Source organism: Meles meles, chromosome 5 (genome assembly GCF_922984935.1).
Source record: "Meles meles chromosome 5, mMelMel3.1 paternal haplotype, whole genome shotgun sequence".
In the NCBI taxonomy this organism is placed as follows: Eukaryota; Metazoa; Chordata; class Mammalia; order Carnivora; family Mustelidae; genus Meles; species Meles meles.
Genome location: NC_060070.1, coordinates 115179587 through 115199671, shown reverse-complemented (window position 1 = coordinate 115199671; position 20085 = coordinate 115179587). Strand labels below are relative to the sequence as shown.

Genomic DNA, 20085 nt, shown 5'->3' with positions numbered 1-20085 from the left:
ATTCTCTTTGTCTGCAGCTGATTAGTGCAGGCATAGACACTTTATTTAAACTGAGCTGATCAAATTCTCTCCTCCAGGACATCAAATGAAGAGAGAGAAAGGCAAAAAAGATTGTGGATTGTCAATCTATAAAGTCATAAGACATTTTACAAATTGTGAAATGATAGGTAAAATAGATCATAGGGCAGTGTTCTTGGCCCCTCCCCCCATGCACTGGAGTGGAATTACTCTAGCTCTCTGGCACAGCATTTCTTTTGCAGAATTGTATGAGATTGGACTAACAGGATGGTGCTGACACCCTGATTTGGGAACCCTACACACCACAGTGGTTCCTGAAAGTGGTCGAAAAGCATTACTAGTAGTAAGAATAAAGTTCTTTTTGTGAGACTTTTATTTCATATGTATATTTATATAATTTATATACATGTATTACATACATAAGTAATACATGTGAATAATATTTATATAATATCTAGAGATGTTTCTATAAATATTATGTTTATATTATACATTTATGTTTATATACATTGATATAAATTTCTTACTGTGGGTAAAAAATATTGCCCCTGGTGAACTTCTACCTTCACTTAAAAATAGATTAGTACATGTAAAATTAGTGTTGATAAATGTCAGTAGCCACACATAATATAATGTAAAGTTTATCTCAAGTAAAACAACTTAGAAAAAGTAGAAACAAGATGTTTATTTATAAGTCCATTCACAACATTCCATTCCATTTCATTCCATTCCATTTCATTCCATTCATGACCCTTTCATGAGTTCAGTAAACAAAGAAGATACATTTTCTCTTTTTTTCTTTCTTTTTTTAATTTAAATTCAATTAACCCTTTTATAAACTGGGCAGAGCTAGAAACTCATAAACTCCAAACTGGACAAGTTGTAAATGGAGAAAGGTCACATAAACTTTGGCTCACAACTGCATCTCTTAAACAAGGCCAAACAAACAATCACCTCAGGGCCCATTCAGACATCTGAGTCTAATCATTAATGCAAAGATCTGAAAGTTTGACCTTCACATTTCATTACCTCTATCCCATCTACCATTTTGCACTGGCTTTTTAAATTCTGTCATGTTATTGATCAATAATCGAATTGTAATCCTATAATCTAATCATTTAAATTAGATCTTTTAATTCCATATGGAAAATAAACTCATCACAATAAGTAAAAAAAAACAAACAAAATTTCGAAAAGTTTTACATTTATTTGCATGACTCCTAGAAATATCAAGCATATTTTTAAATCTCCCTTAATCCATTCAGTCAATCGTGTTGAGAGTCAACATGTTAGCCCTGTCAGTGCGTGGCCAACACTGAAAGAATCAAACTATGGCTCAGGGCTAAAAGGATAGCTTCTGATGCTTGAAAAGCTGTCAACTACCTCATGATTTCTTCCAGCTTATGGTGCTCATTATAGTAGTGTTCACCACTCTTAAAAATCCATCATGACTTACTGCCAAATGTACTTCCTTCAATTAAGGAGTATCCTCCCTGATCGTGTCTCCAAAAGTATACTCCTTTTTTTCTTTAGAATGTGTGGAGTTATTAACAACTATGAGAAAATAGACTTGATCATCACATCCTTTGACAGATAGCATCTCTCTGCCTATTCTTTTCTTTGAGACGCCACAACCTTTTTATGTTCATGCTGTCTGTGCATGACATCTATCACCATGAGCCATACCTGCTAGGGTAGAGATACAGCACCATAGGGAGAGACAAAGCTGGCCAAATCCCTTGTAGATTATGTCAGAGTGAAAGATGATGCTGGAAGCTTGCAGAAGAACAGCAGAAACTGTGAGAGTCTAGGATACTTCATCTAGATCAGAATTTGTGCAAAGCTCCTATGTTGAGTATTTTCTTGAACATTTTTCATATTCAACCTAAGCCAAAATTTTATCTTTAAGGCCAAATCATTCTACATCCCAAGTTAGTCAACTAAGGGTATTTTTCAGTATTTGTTATCCAGTCTGATGAGTACACAATAATTCAGTGCTTTTAGGAGAGTATCACAGTCTTATAAGAAAATGATATAAAAAATGGGAAAATAAAATATTGGCTTGTGACGGACAATAGCTTTTCTTACAGAGGAGAACTATTGTGTTCTCTGTTACGTTGATTCCTAACTTTTTAGCACAGCTTCAAGGGCTTTAATTATTTCTCTCTTATCTTCCATTATTGCTTGGTTAATGTGGTTCTTTAAAAGATACCCTAAATCACATCCATGCCCAGCAATTTTCAATTCACAATCACTTTCATATACCACGCTTCAGGTGCATATGAGTCAGAAGACACGCATGGAAGAAAGCCATTTGGCTTTGGTGAAACATAAATAGCCACTTCAAAGTTAAGCGTTTGCATTATCTCCAGATAATACTACACATAGAGTCACATATATACACTGACAAGATATTCATCATTCAAGGGTTCGTCCTACAATTTTTTTAAAAAGATTTTATGTATGTATTTGACAGACGGAGATCACAAGTAGGGAGAGAGGCAGGCAGAGAGAGGAGGAAGCAGGCTCCGCTGAGCAGAGAGGCCAATGTGGGGCTCGATCCAGAACCCTGAGATCATGACCTGAGCCAAAGGCAGAGGCTTAACCCACTGAGCCACCCAGGTGCCCCTCATCATATGATTTTTAATATGCCCCATCTAGGTCTATACTACCTGGATTTTTTTTTTAATAAATCCTGTGATTTCTTTTGAATATCCCTTTTTGTGTGTGTTAATGATTTTAATGTATGAAGGGTAAAAATTTAAATCACCACAAATTTCATAAATTTGTTTGGCATATCTCCAGTTCGAATAATCCGAGCCCCTCCGTAGGTAGACATGGTCACTTGCTCTGCATTGTTCTTTCACATCTTACTGCCTTGGCACTTGGCATGACCTTTCTCCCCTTTGGTGTTCTGAAAGAAGCAGCTCCAACGGACCTATGCTCCCGCAGAAGCAGTGACTCCCTCCTCTTTGCTCTCACGGCGCAATTCTTTATTAGACCCATCACATTCTACATTACCTGTTTTTCTGTGTGTGTGTCTGTCCCTCCACACACTGTGAGGACTCAAAGGCTGAGAGGTTACCTTCAGTAAACCCAAATCACACTAGCAAGAGCTGTTCTTCCTTCCCCTCCTCACAAGACCAGCTGGCAGGGGCACACGAAACAGTGGCGAGGTGGCCTCTCTGAGAATGTCTGCGTACTTCAGTTGCCCCTTTGAAGTTGTATACGGTCGAGAGTCACTTGCATTTATTCCCACACGTATATGCCCGTTTTGATAGTTATTAAAAGTATGTAATTTCATTAGATACTGAACAAACAATGAATGAGTGCAGCAGAAATGGAAGTTCTATTTTTGTCCAATATATCCCAAAAGTTTTGGGGAAAATAGAGATGAATTCACATCAAACAAATCATGGGGGAAAGCACTCTACACAATGAGGGGGGAATCTTAAACATTTAGAAGGATTCTACATTCAGATTGATCACACATATCTTTAAGTCTTTTCTTCATTTTAAAGAAATCACAGTTGAAAAGCTGCATGAAGATCTGTGTGGTTTTTGTTTGTTTGGTTTTTGTTTTTGTTTTTTTCAAGAAGAGCAAGGTAGAGCTCCAAACAATAGTCCCAGAGTTTTTGTTTTTGTTTTTGGTTTTTTTTTCCATTTTATTTATTTTTTCAGCGTAACAGTATTCATTCTTTTTGCACAACACCCAGTGCTCCATGCAAAACGTGCCCTCCCCATTACCCACCACCTGTTCCCCCAACCTCCCACCCTTAGTCCCAGAGTTTTTAAAAAAAAGTCCTGGCTTTACATCAAAAGACTGGCAAATTAATTCATTAAAATAAAATGTTCAAGAAATATCCTTTTAAAAGCTTTCCCTTCTTTAATCTGCTTTTCCACAGGAACTAACAAATCCGTGATAAAAGACCTTCGACTGAACCCTGCCCGGGCCCCTAACTTTTGCAACAAACAATGGGTAAAAACCTGGAGCCTGACAAGCTAAGGAAGAAGGTGGTTCCCTTCTGAAGGGAAAACTGAAATGTGAACCCAGACACTACCTGTGGCCATGAGTCACCTTGTAGAAGCCAGAACGAATCAAGGATGCAAGACGGAGAGACAGAAAGCCTTTGATTTGGGTCCCTGTGTACTACTCCTGAGGACGGGCACCCACCTTCCATTCTAGGCGCGCTCACACAACAGCATCTTTTCCTTATGCTTACCTTCAGGCAAGCTGGGTTTCTGTCCTAGGCAGGCAAAAAGAGTCTAGTAATAATAATAAAAAAAAAAAAAAAGACACCATTACTTCATATATCCTCATTATTGCAGAAGTTGTTAGTTGACTCAACAAATGTCATTAGATGTCTCCTCTATACCAGACCTCGGACAGACCAGACCGAAGGCCAGGCTCTCATGGAACTGACAGGCTTGTGCCCTGATGGCTGGAATTAATTGCAAATGTAAATTTTGTGCTTATACCACACTAACACTTAATACCATAATATACTTGTTTCCATTATGTATGAATGGTTGATGGGTCCAACATGCCCATTAAAGGAAGTTAGAATGTTTTCAAGGGAGTAGCCATAACCCTGTCCAATGCCAGTGAGTGTAACAGTGCCTAAATCACAGCTCTGTGACATGACCAAATTTAGAATTCGGTGTTGGAAGAACTCTGACTGAGTAAGTGAGGCAATGTCTTCTGTTAGCACGATATAAAGATACAAAGAGTCCTCGTTTGGCTTGGTTATTGCTCATTGAGAGTGCTTGTAAAATTTCAGAACTGAAAGGGGCCACTTGTAGGGAAAATAAAGCACAGAGAAATTAAGCCATTCACTCTCTGTCAGCTGAACTGGGAGTGCCGCGGATCTCAGCCAGATGTCAAGATACCTGGGAGGCCACGATCGTTTGGAAGTGTATCACAATAGTTTGTTGCTACTAATAAAATAGTGACATTTGGATAGTGAGAGGGAAGTGAGTCAGGAATTGCACACTCTCAGGAAACCCCATGGGGAAATCAGTATTATGCAAATCAATAATATGAGTGTTTCCTGTCCCTGCGACAAAAAAGCTGACAATCATGTCAGCTGGTAGAAAATTCAGGACTAGAACCAAGCATCCTGAGTCTTTTCAGAGGGTTGTGTTTTTTAAATTAACTTACAATGGGGCGCCTATGTAGCTCAGTGGATTAAGCCTCTGCCTTGGGCTCAGGTCATGGAATGGAGCCCCTCATGGACTCTCTGCTCAGCGGGGAGCCTGCTTCCCCCTCTCTCTCTGCCTGCCTCTCTGCCTACTTGTGATCTTTGTCAAATAAATAAATAAAATCTTTAAAAAAAAACTTACAATGAAGGATAGGCTCGACATCAAGGAGGGAGAAAATTTAACATGTGGTTATTAATGGCCCAAGGGAAATAAATAAATCTTTATCAAACGAGGCACAGTCTGTGATATCCGCAGACCCCTTTCTTCCTCTGTTCCTCACAGCGTAATTGCACTGATCTGGAGGGAATTTTATTTTTATCCTTTCTAAAGGATAAAACTTCTGCTTCCTGTAGAGGAAGGAGGTTAATGTCTTGCCTAAATTTGAGCTTTGCAAAGTGGTATTAGTGCCCGCCAACTAATGTCTTCCTCAAACACCTCAGATGAAACAAAACATCATTGACTTGGGCCTGCTCCTGTAAACCTCAATTTTCAAAAGCTTTCAGTGTCAATTACCTCTCACAACAAAGCAGTCCACAAGCCTCTTGATAATGCTCAGAATGTCATCTCATCGATCCCAATCTGTTTACGCTACACAGTAAAATCCAATTCCTTGTAGCTACCACTGAGAGGTAGGCTGTCATAATCATGGAATTCCCGAAGAAAATGAGCATCTTAGAAGGAAACCTGAACCTATTAAAACCAGCTTCCAATCAAAATTTCCAGTGGTGATGGAGCTTCCTAACTCATTTCATTCAATACATGCTACTCAGCAGTTTCAAGGATATATTTTCTAGACTATGGTAAGATCTCCCCGCCATTAGAGGAAAAAAAAAAAAAAAGGAATAGAATGCAATTCATACAATATTAATAACTTGTTCTACTTTACAGCTTCGTAATAAAGTTATTTATGCTGCCAGAGGTATCTCGTGACATTAGCAGTGGAAAGATAGCAGGAGCCTTTAAAAAAGGACAGAACAGCAGCACCTCCCTGCCAAGCTGCTCAGAGGGACTGTGGCCAAAGGGAATAACCCCGGGATGAAATCTCTGTACAATACACAGAAGGAGAGAGAGTCTAAATCAATCTCTGTCCTACCTTTTGGAACAAAAGAATAGCAAAAATTATAATTTAGAGTAACATAACCTGGGCAAAGCTCAACTGGTGACCACAGCACAAATCTCTTCCCTGGATCAAAACTACTTCCTCCCAGATTTAAATGACACATTGCACATAGCTCCTTACGTCAGCACAAGTGAGGCTCTCAGCCAGGCTAGCCCCCCACATACATAATGTACTTTTAATCTTTGATTAGGCACTGCTTTATATTCTATTATTTTATTTTATATTATTTATTTCGTATTATGTTTCCTACATTCAATGCTAAGCATCTAGAAAGCAATCATCATACCTTACCCAGGGCCCCGCTAGCCCCCACAGCACTTGGCACAGTAGTAAACTGAAGATCAATGCTGAAGAAGTATTTGCAAATAAAGAAATATGATGCCAAAGTATTGTGTAATACATGGTTATATTATGGTCATTTTCCATGATTAGATCTAGGATGTGCAAACAGAAGAAAGTGAAGGCATAAATAATTCAAAATAGATCATTAGAAAATCATTTAGATGTTACTTGGAAATGCATGAAGGCTAGCCACAGTTTTATGGACATTTATAAACTGGCCAACGGATGGTGAGTTGTGTGCTGCGGTAAGAGAAATGATGGGATGCATACAGAAGACATTTGTCCTATTTTGTCGACCCAACATTCATCCCCCGCTTTCTTCCAGCATCCTAATATCCTCCTAGGTAATTATCTCCCTTATTATGTGCAATCCTGTTGGTAAAGTGAATGGAGGCATCACTGGAGGCTCCTGCAGCCTAATTTCCTTGTGAAAATTGCCCGGTGTAGCTAAGGGCTGGTACGTCAATTACATTCAGCCAATCACACCCTCTTTCCAAGGGCTTGAATTTCAGGCCATGTTATACAAAGGGAGAAAAGAAGAAGAAGGTTTTAGGGCTGACACATTTTGTGGATGTTCTTCAGAATCTGCTTCTGAGAACTTCTGGGCATACTTAGGTCCCATAAGTCCCAAACAGGGGTCTTGTGATCTACCCATAGTGTCTAATGAATTCACTTTTCAAAGAACTTAATAGGGTTATTTTCCAACACACTCTAAAAACTACGTTAGGCCAATGCTTCCCTGAGAAATGTAGAAATAGCAAACCAGAACACAGACATTGTATGTCACAAGGATGGAGTCAGAGCTAGAATGCCACGAGTTAGCATAGAGGCCAGAGAAGAGATGGAAGGTGAGAAGAAGCTGTTATCACTCATTAGTTAAAAATAAGAGGGAGGAAAGGTGGTTGACTCACAGAGAGAAAAAAAGAAAAGAAAAAAGAAAAAAGGATAGAAATCATAGGAAGAGGCTGATATGCCATGAAGGTACCTGACTCTGAAACCTCTGGGTTGGCCTGGCTTCCAGTGGTGGTCCCATTCCCAACTGTATTTCTCAGGAGAGTCCTCTATATATTTCCCTGGAATTTCATCACTTTAATAAGACCCTCTGGACTAGTCCAGAGCTTTCAAAAGGAAAGTACAGTGGTTAAGGCATGTAGGAAGTCAGGGTCTGACTTCCTACATGAAAACCTAGTTTCTTTCAGTTTTCTCTCCCTTCCCTTATAGTCCTCTGCACTATTCCTTATGTTCCATATATGAGTGAAACCATGTGATAATTGTCTTTCTCTGCTGAGGGAGAGAAACTGCGAGACTCTGGACTCTGGGAAACAAACTGAGGGTTACAGAAGGGAGGGTGGGTGGGGAGATGGGGTACCTGGGTGATGGGTATTAAGCAGGGCATGTGTTGTGACGAACGCTGGGTGTTGTACACAACCAATGAATCATTGAACACTACATCAAAAACGAATGATGTACTATACGTTGGCTAACTGAACATAATAAATAAAAAAGAAAAGAAAAGAAAATCTAGTTCCAGCACTTACTATTTAAATTTCCCTATTTGTCAATTAAGGCACATAACAGCTACCTTATAGGGTTTTGATGAGGTTTCAATAAGATAATCCCAGTATAGTTCTCAGTCTCCTGACATTCAGATATATCCCCGATAGAAAACTTACTCACATCTTCAAAGTCTCCCTGCCTCCCACTTCCCAAACAGCCCATGTTGCTGGGAGTGCATGGTCCTCCCTCACTACCCCCTACCCCTGGACACTCCAGGCAGCTGCACCAAACTTCCTGAGCGTTCACTGAAGGTCCCTCATGATGCAACCTTCAAGTGAAAGGAAGTCAGATATCCAGGAATGAACTGATCAATGGATGAGTGGGAGCCGGGCAGAACAACTCTTCCCTCCCACATTCCTGGACTTCTCTAATACACAGTTTCTCCATAGGACCTGTCTGGAGAAGTCCCTAGAAAACAAGCTGTGTCTTGTCACAGCTCCCACGAAGGAGCAGCCAAGGTAGTAATGCATCATATCCCATGATTCATCTTTCTTTGCTGTTTCCCCTCTTCTGCACTCTGGCTTCTCTGGGTTTGCCTCTTCCAAACTGACTTCAGATTTTAACATTCGTGCTTGCTTCAATCTCTACTTTCTAGAAAAACCCTAAGATAACGATTTTTCACGTTATTATTATTCTTGAATCAGCCTGATCAGGTCCCTATTACCTGAAACCACAGGATTCAGAATAAAACAATGAGGCAGAGTACATATTGTTATTCCAATCTGGATGCTAAGAAGTAGGTGAACGGCTCTACCCTCAGAACTAAGACCTAAAGATTTTTTTTTAAGTTTGAAGGTAATTTTGAAGAATAAAACTAAATAATTCTTAAAACAGTTCACAAATAATGTGTAAAGAGATTTTTTTGTTAAGTATAGATTTTTCATATATATATAAATATTTGAGTGAAAATCTTAGGAAATAAATATTTAATGAGAGAAATGAAACATTTATTTGTTCTTTTTTCTCTCCTTGAGGAAACTTTCTTGGGCCTTTTACCTATTTCTTCCCCGAACCTTCATGTTCAAAGTCTTATTCTCTTGAAAAGGAACATTTGAGGGATGATGGTTTATATGGAAGATGATGTTATGAACAGTGTTTAGAAATACTTTAATATAATAGTTGATGAGAAATAGCATTTATAAAATTATATGTCGCAGATCTGTTTTAAAATACGGAAATTCATCTTAAGCCTGAAAGAAAAATAATTAAAAATGTTGTCAATGATAGTTGTTGGCTGGTAACTAAAAGATAATCTTAGAGTGGTGACTAGGGTGTGGACTTTGAATTCAGGCAGAATGGGCTAAATTCCTGCTCACTACTTTCTAATTGCATGCCCAAGGCCAAATTACCTGCAGTCCTAAGGTTTAATTTTCCTCTCTTTTATGATAGATATAGGAATAATATAGGATAGATACACATTAGATATAAACAGATATAGGAGAGGATAAATAAATATAGGGTTCACATAGGATAGATGGGATAATAGAACTACCCAAAGGGCCATGGTGAGGAATAACTGAGGTCTTTCTCATCTCAGTAAATATTACTGTTACTCACCTAGTTGCTCATCCTTGATTTCACTCTTTCATATCTTTCCTTTGTCTCCTCCATCCAGTGCATCACAATTCCTATCAGCTCTCCCTCCAAAATGCATCCTTCATCCACTCTCTTCTCCTCTATCTCCCCTGACAACATCAAAGCCACCATCATCTCCTGCCTATAATACACAAATAACCACCTAAGTGTGCCATTCTTCTTCCCATATAATCCATTACCTACACCACAACCAAGTGATCCTTTATAGCACAGCCGGCATCATGTCATTCCCTCCTTAAACACTTCAAAGGCTTTCCAATTCACTTAGAGTAAAAATGATACTACATCACCTGTAAGTTCTCATGACCTTGCTCTTGCCCACCTTCCTATCTCCTCTGCTGATCTTCATCCCTGGTTCATGTCATTGAACTCTAGCACATAAACAGACCTTTCTTCTCTTCTTCAAATACCTTAAGTCTATTTCTGCCCCAGGATCTTCATGCTTGCTCCTCCCTCTGCTGGAATGCTCTTCTCCAGGTCTTTGATGCCTCACCTCTTCTTATCATTTGGGTTGTTCTTAAATGCTGCCTTCTCAGACTTAACCACCTTTTCTTAGTAGACGCCACACCACCATGCTTTATTCCTCTTTGCAGTATTGTTTCCTCAGATGACTTCATTGCTACACACATGGTCAACAAACCGTGACTAAGAGAATCCCTGGCTAAGAGAATAAGGCTAGTGGAAAATCTACATTAGTTCTCTAGGTCACAGAAATGACTCTCCAACCCAAGCCTGAGTGATCTGAAAAAGTCCAGGAAAGTCCCTGAGGAAAGAGGAAAAAGCTAGTCATCTGTCAGGAAACACTAAGCCTCCCCGCCAGACACCATCCGTGCCATCCACAGCCACTACCTGCTGTAGTGAACGCTGGTTCTCCACTGGTGCAGACCCCAACACGGTCCAGATCCTGCCAAAGTCATTAGCTTACACTGAAGAAGTGGACTCAAAATTAAAACAAAGCGATTTTAAAAGTTAAACTACAAGTTAAAAGGTGCACAACTGCTGACACTAAGTGGCTAAACTGCTTTGAAATCAGTGTTGAACTAGCATTGGGTTCATAATGGGACTGGATTACTTCCATATGGTATTTAACAGGCACATAAAATCCCACTAATCTGAAAGAAATGTATTTTAAATGTTGGTTGACAGGGAGAAGAATACATTAAATTACTAAAAAATGCAAAAAGGAATTTTATGGCAACCGAAGTATATTATCTCGGACTATTGATTAAAAACTCTTTAAATAAGAAAGAATTGCTTAAATGACTACTTGATATTAATATGCACCCAGTCGAATTAGGATGGAGCCTTTTCTTGTTTGTATAGAAACCATTTTAGACTTTTAAATAAGCTTGAATTGTATTTGAAACATTCCAGCAAAATATTTACCAGAGATTTCCAAAACTCCTTGACTAGACATCATTTGCTGTCTGGTTTAATCTCTAACATCTGAATCCTTCTGCCTTTGCGTTGTGGCTGACCCATCCCGCTCTGTCCTGTTTGGAGTTGGAGACAGAAGCATGACCACGTACTAAGGACTCAGCATAGTTTGATTTCTAGCATCTTAGCCTCTGGAGTCAGACCCTCAGGATTCAGATCCTGGTTGGTCCCCTTAAGAGCGGTGTGACATTGAGCAAATTACTAAATCTTTCTGTGACTTTGTTTTCTCCTCTGTGAAATGCTACCTACTTCAAAGGTTGGGAACCAAAACAACAACAAAGAAAGAAAGACCCCATCTTTTTGGGGGGTCAGCCCCCCAAAAAAGTTCATCTAAATTTTGCATTGCTATACAATCTCCATACACATCAAGCCTCCTTCCAGACCGCTGGCTCAAGTAATGTGTACCAGCTTCTCCCCTGTCTCCAGTCACTCAGCTTTGAACAGTGCCTGGCACAAAGCAGACAATAAATGTCAAGTGACACCAGCTGCTCATCTAGAGTCCTTAAAAGCAAACTCATTTGCACAAGCCGCATGGGGACCCCAAGCCACACCAGGACTAGCATCCAGTCCAAGCCCTCAGGTACAGGTGAGCAACAACGTTCAGGCTATAGGAGACCTACTGTTCTGATAAACGTGTGCCTCTCTGCTTGGACTACATAGTTACGGCCACTAGAAATAAAGATAGCTCCACTTACTGATTCTACTGTAGAAAGGCACTGTGTTTGTCATTTATAATATGATCTCATTTAATTTTTGCTTTCATGTTTGCTTTACTGTGGGAGAAACAGAAATGTCAGACAACTTCTGATGTTGATTTTAAGAAAAGATAATTTCATTTCCCAAGTTTCTCGACTAATTATGTTTTTCAGTTCTTTGTGTCAGGATTTGATAGATAGAAAATGATTCGTTATTCAATTCTGTGCCTACTCAATAGTTTTGTGAGAGAACTACAGTCTTATAAAAAAGCCAGAATATAAAGTGTGCCCAAATTTAAGTCCTTTTTTTTTTTTTTTGGTTTCGCTTTTCACTGAAGTTTGAGAAACATAGTTAAAAGCATCCTAACGGCACTGTGTGTATGTTTTCACAATCTGAACACACCCATGTAAACAGTATGCAGCAAAAAAAGAGAACATTATCAACACCCCATAAGCTGCTTTTTTACCTCCTTCCTGTCACCAACACTTCCATAATTGTAACCACCATCCTTGTAACCCACAGATATCGCTTTACCTGTATTTGCATTCTGTATGTGTAGAATCATAGAGTATGAACTCTACTACATTTGACTTCTTTCACTCAACATACCGTTTGTGAGAATCACCCCTATTGCCATGCATAGTTAAAAATGATCTATACAGAATTCCATTCTTGAATATATTACAGTTTGTTTATATGTTCTAATGTCAGTTTGATGGGCAGTTTGAGGCTCTGATGAATAGCATATGACTTTTGGTGCACAAATATACGTATTTCCATTGGGCACCCATCTGGGAGTTTGTTGGTCATAGAGTATATATATATGTTCTTTATAAGTATTGTAACTGCTGCTGAAAGTTTTCCAAATGGTTATGTCAATTTACAAGCTACTATCAATCAAGGAACATTCCACTTTTTCCACATCCTAACCAACACTCAGCATTTTCCATTTCTTTTTTTTAATTTTAGGTCTCCTAAGGGTATGTCAGTTCATCTTTGACTTATTCTTTATGCTCATCCTTGATCCTAAATTTCTGTCCATGGCTCCAAGGTACTGCCCTCTCCTTGGTTGATGATGCAGAATGACCATGTACCCAACTATACTAGGTCCCCTGGAAGACAATCTCAGCACATGACTTGGCCTAAAAAGTAACAAATCTCACCCCAAGAAAGCTTGGGAAAGTAATTAGAACTTCACTTAGTCTCTTGAGGAGAAAGTGGTGGAAGAATTATGACACAAACTGCAATCCTAAATTCTCTCTCTGACATCTCACTGTCATGCCAACCGCCCCACTTCTTCCTCAGGACTCCCCTTTCTGTTCTCCTCTCTCCTGGGGCTCCTCTCTGCCTATATCCCCTTTCCTTTCTTTTTTTTTTTTAATTTATTTACTTATTTATTTACCTATTTACTTATTTATTTTTATTAACATATATTATTTGTTTCAGGGGTAGAGGTCTATGAATTACCAGTCTTACACAAGCACTCATCCTTGGCACATACTCTCCCCAAACCAGTCACCCTATCCCTCCCCCCTTACCCTCCAGCAACCCTCAGCTTGTTTCCTGAGATTAAGAATCTCTTACGGTTTGTCTCCTCCCCAGTCCCATCTTGTTTCATTTTTCCCTCCATTCCCCCCATGACCTTCTTCCTTTCTTTTACTCTTTGTGTTGACTTCCGGGCTCTCCCCACTCCGTTCCTCATCCGGGTTGGTACTTCTCAAGTCCAAGACAGATTCTCCACCCAAAGAACTGATCCTCTCTCCTTAGACGGGGAGGAGCAGCAGTTCATAAATATTGTAACTTAATATATCCTCTTAATACTAGTGCGATGGGTGATTTCGAGTATTAGGGCATGTACTGTACTCTTAATTTCCCAAGCCAGTAGCGAGGCCCTAGTGATTCCTCTCCATGGATATCTTGACCAGGCAGAAAGCAGACCATCAGCAGCCACAGGACTTTTCACTCTTGCAAAATCCTAAATCCTCAAAAGAGATGGTGTTGGGAGTTGTGGAAGACAGCAGGAGAAGAATAGTGCCTTTGAGAACTGTCCATGCTTAGAGAAGAGATTCCTTCTCATGTGGTTGGTGGGAAGAGGATGAACAGTGTGAGGATCTGCAGGGGGCAAGGCCGGAAGGAGGGAAGTACCACAGCTAGTCTGTATATGAAGCTTTTGTGCTGCCTGGAAAGTGCACCCAAAATGTAAGCCAAAAGGAATCCATCTTTCGAACAAATGGTGCCTTTGTCCAGAGTAAAATGAATCAGCCCCCTGCCAGGGCACAGGGCCTGGTGAGCAGGGTGCAGCCTGGCTCCAAGCCCCTTTACCCCCTCAATCTAGCCCTTTGTCCAGGACACAAAGTGTACCACTGTGCACACTGTCTCTGCAAAAATGGAGCAAGAGCTCAACAAGATAGCTGCATGGTGTGCCCAGACTGGAGAAACCCAAGGGATTGGTGGCCTTGTTCTTACAACAGAACAGAGAGCCATGAAACTCCAAGGAAGCATACATTTTGAATTTTCACTTTGATATGTCAGCTGGGACCATGAAGGCCCAGCAAGTCAATGCCCTTTTCTTTACCTCACACCATGTGAACCTCCCAGATGCTATGATCCTAAGAGAATCAGAAACCCCAACACTGATTGAGATGGAGTTTCCTGGAAGTCTGGGGAGGTTGGAATCAGTCTGTTTAATTTCATTTAAAGGCAATAAGAAATGAGATGTTTCTTATACACTTGAGTTTATTTTCTATACCTGTCACACCTGAATTACAGTTTCTTTAAAAAATAAACCGACTTTTGATTAGTAAAACTATAAAATCCAACTTGGAGAATGACAGTGAAATTACTCTTGTGTGGGTCTAAATAAGTAGATTTTTTATTTAGTCCATGTGAATATTAGAATACAACCTTAAATATGAATGTAATCCTGTACAATTTTATATGACATGGTACCTAACAAGAGGCTAGAATATTTATCATATAAAACATGGGGAATTCAAGTTTATAATGAATAAATATCTGACATTTCCAAGTATTCACATGGGTTTTTAAGCAATTACTTGTCAATATTTTCCCTTTGTTCTATTGCTTTTTAGATTGCTTTCTTTAAACCTGAGAACCAGAAATATCTGAAATGTTACAGATGTCAAATTAACACATACTCTGAACTGTTTGGAAGAACCTTCCAAAGATTAAAATTGCATTTAATCTGCAATTAAAATGTTTATTTTCGAACACACAGTGAAGATTTGTTTTCATGTCACTGAATAGTCATACTTGAATAACATATAGTCTGATTTTGAGACAGCCAAATTAATAATGGTCAAAATTGACAATTAACTTTAAAAGTTATTGTGAGGTATTATAATCACAGTCAGAAACATTAAAAAACACGTGAGAAAAATTAAGCTAACATTTTTCTCATTTAACCTAAAATAAGTATGATTTTCTAAAAGCTCTTGCTTATGAATAAAATTCTAGATGACAAAATAAATATTAGTGAATAAAATCATAACAGATCGCAAGAGTGGCAAAAATCTGATAGCTCAATTATGCTGTAGATTTTTAGGTGTCTTTCTTTTGAAGAGTTCAAAGTACTTGAGAAGGGATTATCTTAACATATTCCATTTCCTAGAATGATAAAAAGGCAAATATGACTGTCCCCAATGCATAAGACAACTGGAGCACAAAATTTTAATAGATTCTTCAGGACCACAGTCAGCCATTAAATTATTCATATACATGGATACTTTAATGCCTCCATGTTTTTCTTTTATCATGGGATTTTTTTCTTTTATTCACTCTTCTTCAAAATTCTATTTGCAGTCTAAGTCCTAACTGAAATAGTACCTCTTCCATCAAACCCTCCCTGATCCTCAGGCAGAACTAATTGACCACACCAGCTATTATTCACCAATTCCATTGGCTTTAATTACTGAAACCTATCTCTTTGGATTTTAAAGACTTTTCTTAAATTATGCCTAAATACAAGCCAAGAAGGAATAAAAAAATGCACCAGAATAGTTAGCCATGATTACGTGTGGGAGTTGTACTGTCAACTTTTAAACTTTATATTTTCCAAATTTTCTCTAAATGTCATGTAATTTATAATTGGAAAAAGCAAAACAAAACAAAATGAATGGGAGGTAAAGAGACATATGAAGTTTTTTGAACTGTTGCTTTAATTCACAGCTAGGAAAAAGCAAAGTCCCAAGACTAGCTGTAGATACAGAAGAGACATCTCAGGAGAGGAGAGACCTCTGAGTAGAGGACGGACCAAAAAGCTCCCCGTGCTCCATACACACAAAATTTTACCTCCTTCATATATTATATCTAGATATGACTCCGCTCCCTAGGCAGCTAAGCAGACCTCAGAAGACCCTGGGAATACCTGTGTTGGTTTCAAAAAAGTATGAGACAATAGGCCAAATGGACAGATGTCTACTGGGAAAACCAATCTGTCTTCCTTAATAAAATGGATAGAGAGAAAGGAATAGCTTAAAGCCTTCCTGGGAGAAGAAGTAAGACATAGTGAGGAGCCCATCTGAAATGGCCAGTGCCCAACTACAGTTTCCTGCTTTCAAATGGGGAATTGAGTCTGAGGAAGATCAACAATGCCGGTTCATGTGTCCTGGTTAGGAGGGAAAGCCAAAGTGTTGACCAAAGAGGCCCAAGAACACAGTAGCTTAAAGAAAATGAAGTGTATTTCTCCTTCATAACTAGTCCTGGGGTGAGCAGCCTGGGCTGGCAAGTCATTAGGCATCTTTTCACCTACATAGTCTCTTCACCATAGGGCAAGAGTTAGAAAACTGCAGGCCTGTGAGACAAATCAACCTGCTATCCATTTTTATAAGTAACATTTTATTGGAAATGGCCATGCCCATAGTTTATGTGTCATCTTTGGATGCTTTTTCCATAAAGCAAAAACTGTATAGTCACAAAACTGAACATAGTTACTATTCGGCCCTTCACAGAAAAAGTGTGTCCACCTCTGCTCTAGGTGTATTGGTCTTGCTGCATGGTGGAAGCTGGATCGCACCCCCATGCCACAAGGCCCACAGCTGGGAGCAGCACGTGTCCTTTCTCTCACATTCTACTTCAAGGACCCAGGCACAACTCCTCACAGAGTGGAAAGGAGGCTGGGAAGTGGGTCTCTGGCTGAACAACCATGTGTCCACCTACAATTTTGTCCCAGTGAAATAAAGAGGATGAATTTTGGAGGACAGCAAAGAGTCTCCCCTACGTGGTGTGTCCGTTTCGCCCCAATGTCTCAACTTTAATCACGCACATTAGTATATTTCCATGTGTGTGTCACGTCAAAGGCAAATGATCACATTTTTATCCATACAGAAATGTATTTTTGCTACAACCAAGCCAATATACATTCTAGTCAGAGCATTAAGGCACAATTGGGTGCAAGGTATAAGAGCTATAGTGCAAGTCAACCTAAACCAAAGAAAACTTATGTTTTCTTTGGAACAGGCAATGATGTAAGCAAGCTGGTCAAAATGGTATATGATTCTTCTCAAACGGCATCATGGTGCCGAAGGGTGGCCTACAAAGTGTGCCATGACAAAGGCAGGTGCAAGCTAGTGCCTTTAAAAAGTGCCATCCAAATACCACATGATTTCACTCATAAGTGAAATTTAAGAAACAAAACAAGTGAACAAACAAACAAAAAGCAGACTCTTAAATACAGAGAACAAACTAATGGTTGCTAGAGGCAAGGTGGGGAAGAGGACGGGTGAAATAAAGGGGGTTAAGAGTACACTTGTCCTGAGGAGCACTGAGAAATGTATATAATTGGGATTTTTTTTTTGAAGATTTTATTTATTTATTTGAGAGAGAGAGAGAAGGTGAGAGAGAGCACAAGGTGGGAGGCAGAGGAAGAAGAAGGCTCCCACTGAGCAGGGAGCCAGACACGGGGTTTGATCCTGGGACCCAAGGATCATGACCTGAGCTGAAGGTGGATGCTTAACTGACTGAGCCACCCAGGTACCCCATTGTATAGAACTGTTGAATCATTATATTGTAGACCTGAAATTAATGTAACTTCATAAATTATATTTTACTTCAAGAAATTAAATTAATATTAATTTTACTTCAAGAAAATTAATTTTAATTCAAGTAAAAATTACTTTTACTTCGAGAAAAAAATAATAAAGAAAAAAGGTACCATCCAAAATTCTGTTTTGTGAAAGCATTCCAAACACAAAGAAGTTTGAGACCCATTCGTAAAGTATTGACCACATACAAAATACGCTATAAGCCTCCAATCAGGTTCCATTTAAAAAGAAAAAGAAAGTGCATATGAAAAGACCTAATGAATAGTCACAATTTCCATAGGGGACTTTACAGTCCATTTGCTCTACTACTATATGAGATTAGAAATAGAAAAGGCATCTAAGCTAATATTTCTGCTAGGATGATTCCCTGCAGCAAATTTTACTACCTTCTTGGATTCAATTTTAAATGTCTAGAGCAATGTGCTCTCCTCATCCTTCTCCTGGAGGCAATTCAAAGTCCTGTGGGAAATTTTCCCAACACTAGTGGTGTAAAAAAAGTAATAGAGTGAAGAATAGGGAGATAGAAGTTCTGGTTCTCACTCTTCTGCTTTTCAACTACATGAACTTGCACGATACGATTCATTCTTTAGATTCATTCAATTAATGTATTTTCCCTAGTTACTAGATTCAAAGCCACTGCTATGGAAGAGACAGAGATGTCAGAGACTGAGCTCCAGCCTTCTATGAGCTTATGATCTAATACAGGAGCAAGTGCAAGAAAAAGAAAAAATGCTTCAGTAGGTAAAATCACATCAGTTGTGAGTGATGGTAAAGAGGGGTCATGCAAACTAGTTTAGAGGACTGATGAGATCTAGAAAGGCAAAGTTGGAGAGGGAGGCATCCCGAGTGGAAAGAAAGCATAAGCTAAGGGTATAGGTAAGAGAGGAGATACTCAAGGAATGACTGGTAGTCAGTGTTCTCTGAACATCTGCCACTCACAGGGGAGTAGTGGGAGATTAATTAGGAAAGGTAGTAGGGATCCACACTGGGAAAACTAGTGAGTCTGATGCTATTAAGTAAGCAAAATGAAAGGTTGTCAGAAGGCAGGTGATTTAATCAAGGAAAGACGTTAGAAGCCACATGAGGATTTGTAGAATGGATTGGGGGTAGGGAGACTAGTTAGAAACTACTTAGAAAGTAGGACAGCAATACAAACATGGAAGAGATTTCCAATCAGAAACGAATTCAAGGAATTATTTTCCCTGATTTGAACACGATCCAGATGCTTATATTAGAGATGCCACAATCAAAATATGATGAAGCAGGAGGATTCACACTTGAGTTGACAGGCAGAACAAAGAATACCTGAAATTGAAATGACAGAAAAATAACTGAGTAGAAATGCGTTTGAATTTCAACTGCTTAATTTGATGTTTATGAAGACTTTGAACTATATTGTAAGCTAACCAAGGCAGCAAACCTGAAACTCTGGGAAGGATGTAGGAATTGGTTCCTCTTATGAAGAATATAAAAACATAGAGAATGACTATCCTCCTAGGTTCTTTGCACATACTCCAAGTGAGATGGACTTTCTGGGCTCTACTTTTCCTGATTTGGGCCATTTTATTTATTATTTATTTATTTGTTTATGCATTTAACTTTATCAAATTATATTTTGTATATGATAAAATACACCTATCTTAAGTGTACAGTGTGATGGGCTTCAATAACGTATACATCTGTATACGTCACCATAATTAAGATACAGAATAATTCTCCCACCACCCTACCCTCAGGCTCCCCCCATAACTCTGCCGTTAAAACCAACCCCTTCTCAGGCAACTGCTGATTTGACTTTTATCACTGGATTCGTTTTGCCATTCTAGAACTTCATATATACACAATCATACAGCATATACATTCATGCACATTCTTTTGTGTCTGCCTGTTTTGTTCAGAATGGTTTTTTAGATTCATCAGTGTTGTTGCATGTAAGTAGCTTGTTCCTTTTTTATTGAAGGATAAGGTGCATGAGTAGTTCACAAATTGTTTATCCATTCATCGGTAAATAGATTTTGGGCTGTTTCCAGGTTGGGGCTATTATGAAGAAAGCTT

General features: G+C 39.0%; 1 protein-coding gene across 1 annotated transcript in view; it reads left to right on the top strand.

The window, feature by feature from the left end:
• The window catches only part of LOC123942196, a 98111-nt gene extending 92916 nt beyond the window's left edge, over positions 1–5195 (top strand). Inside the window, exon 7 of the mRNA XM_046006086.1 lies at positions 3924–5195. The gene's annotated coding sequence lies outside the window, so the exon portion shown is untranslated. The remainder of the gene's footprint in view (positions 1–3923) is intronic.
• Positions 5196–20085: the final 14890 nt, after the last annotated feature.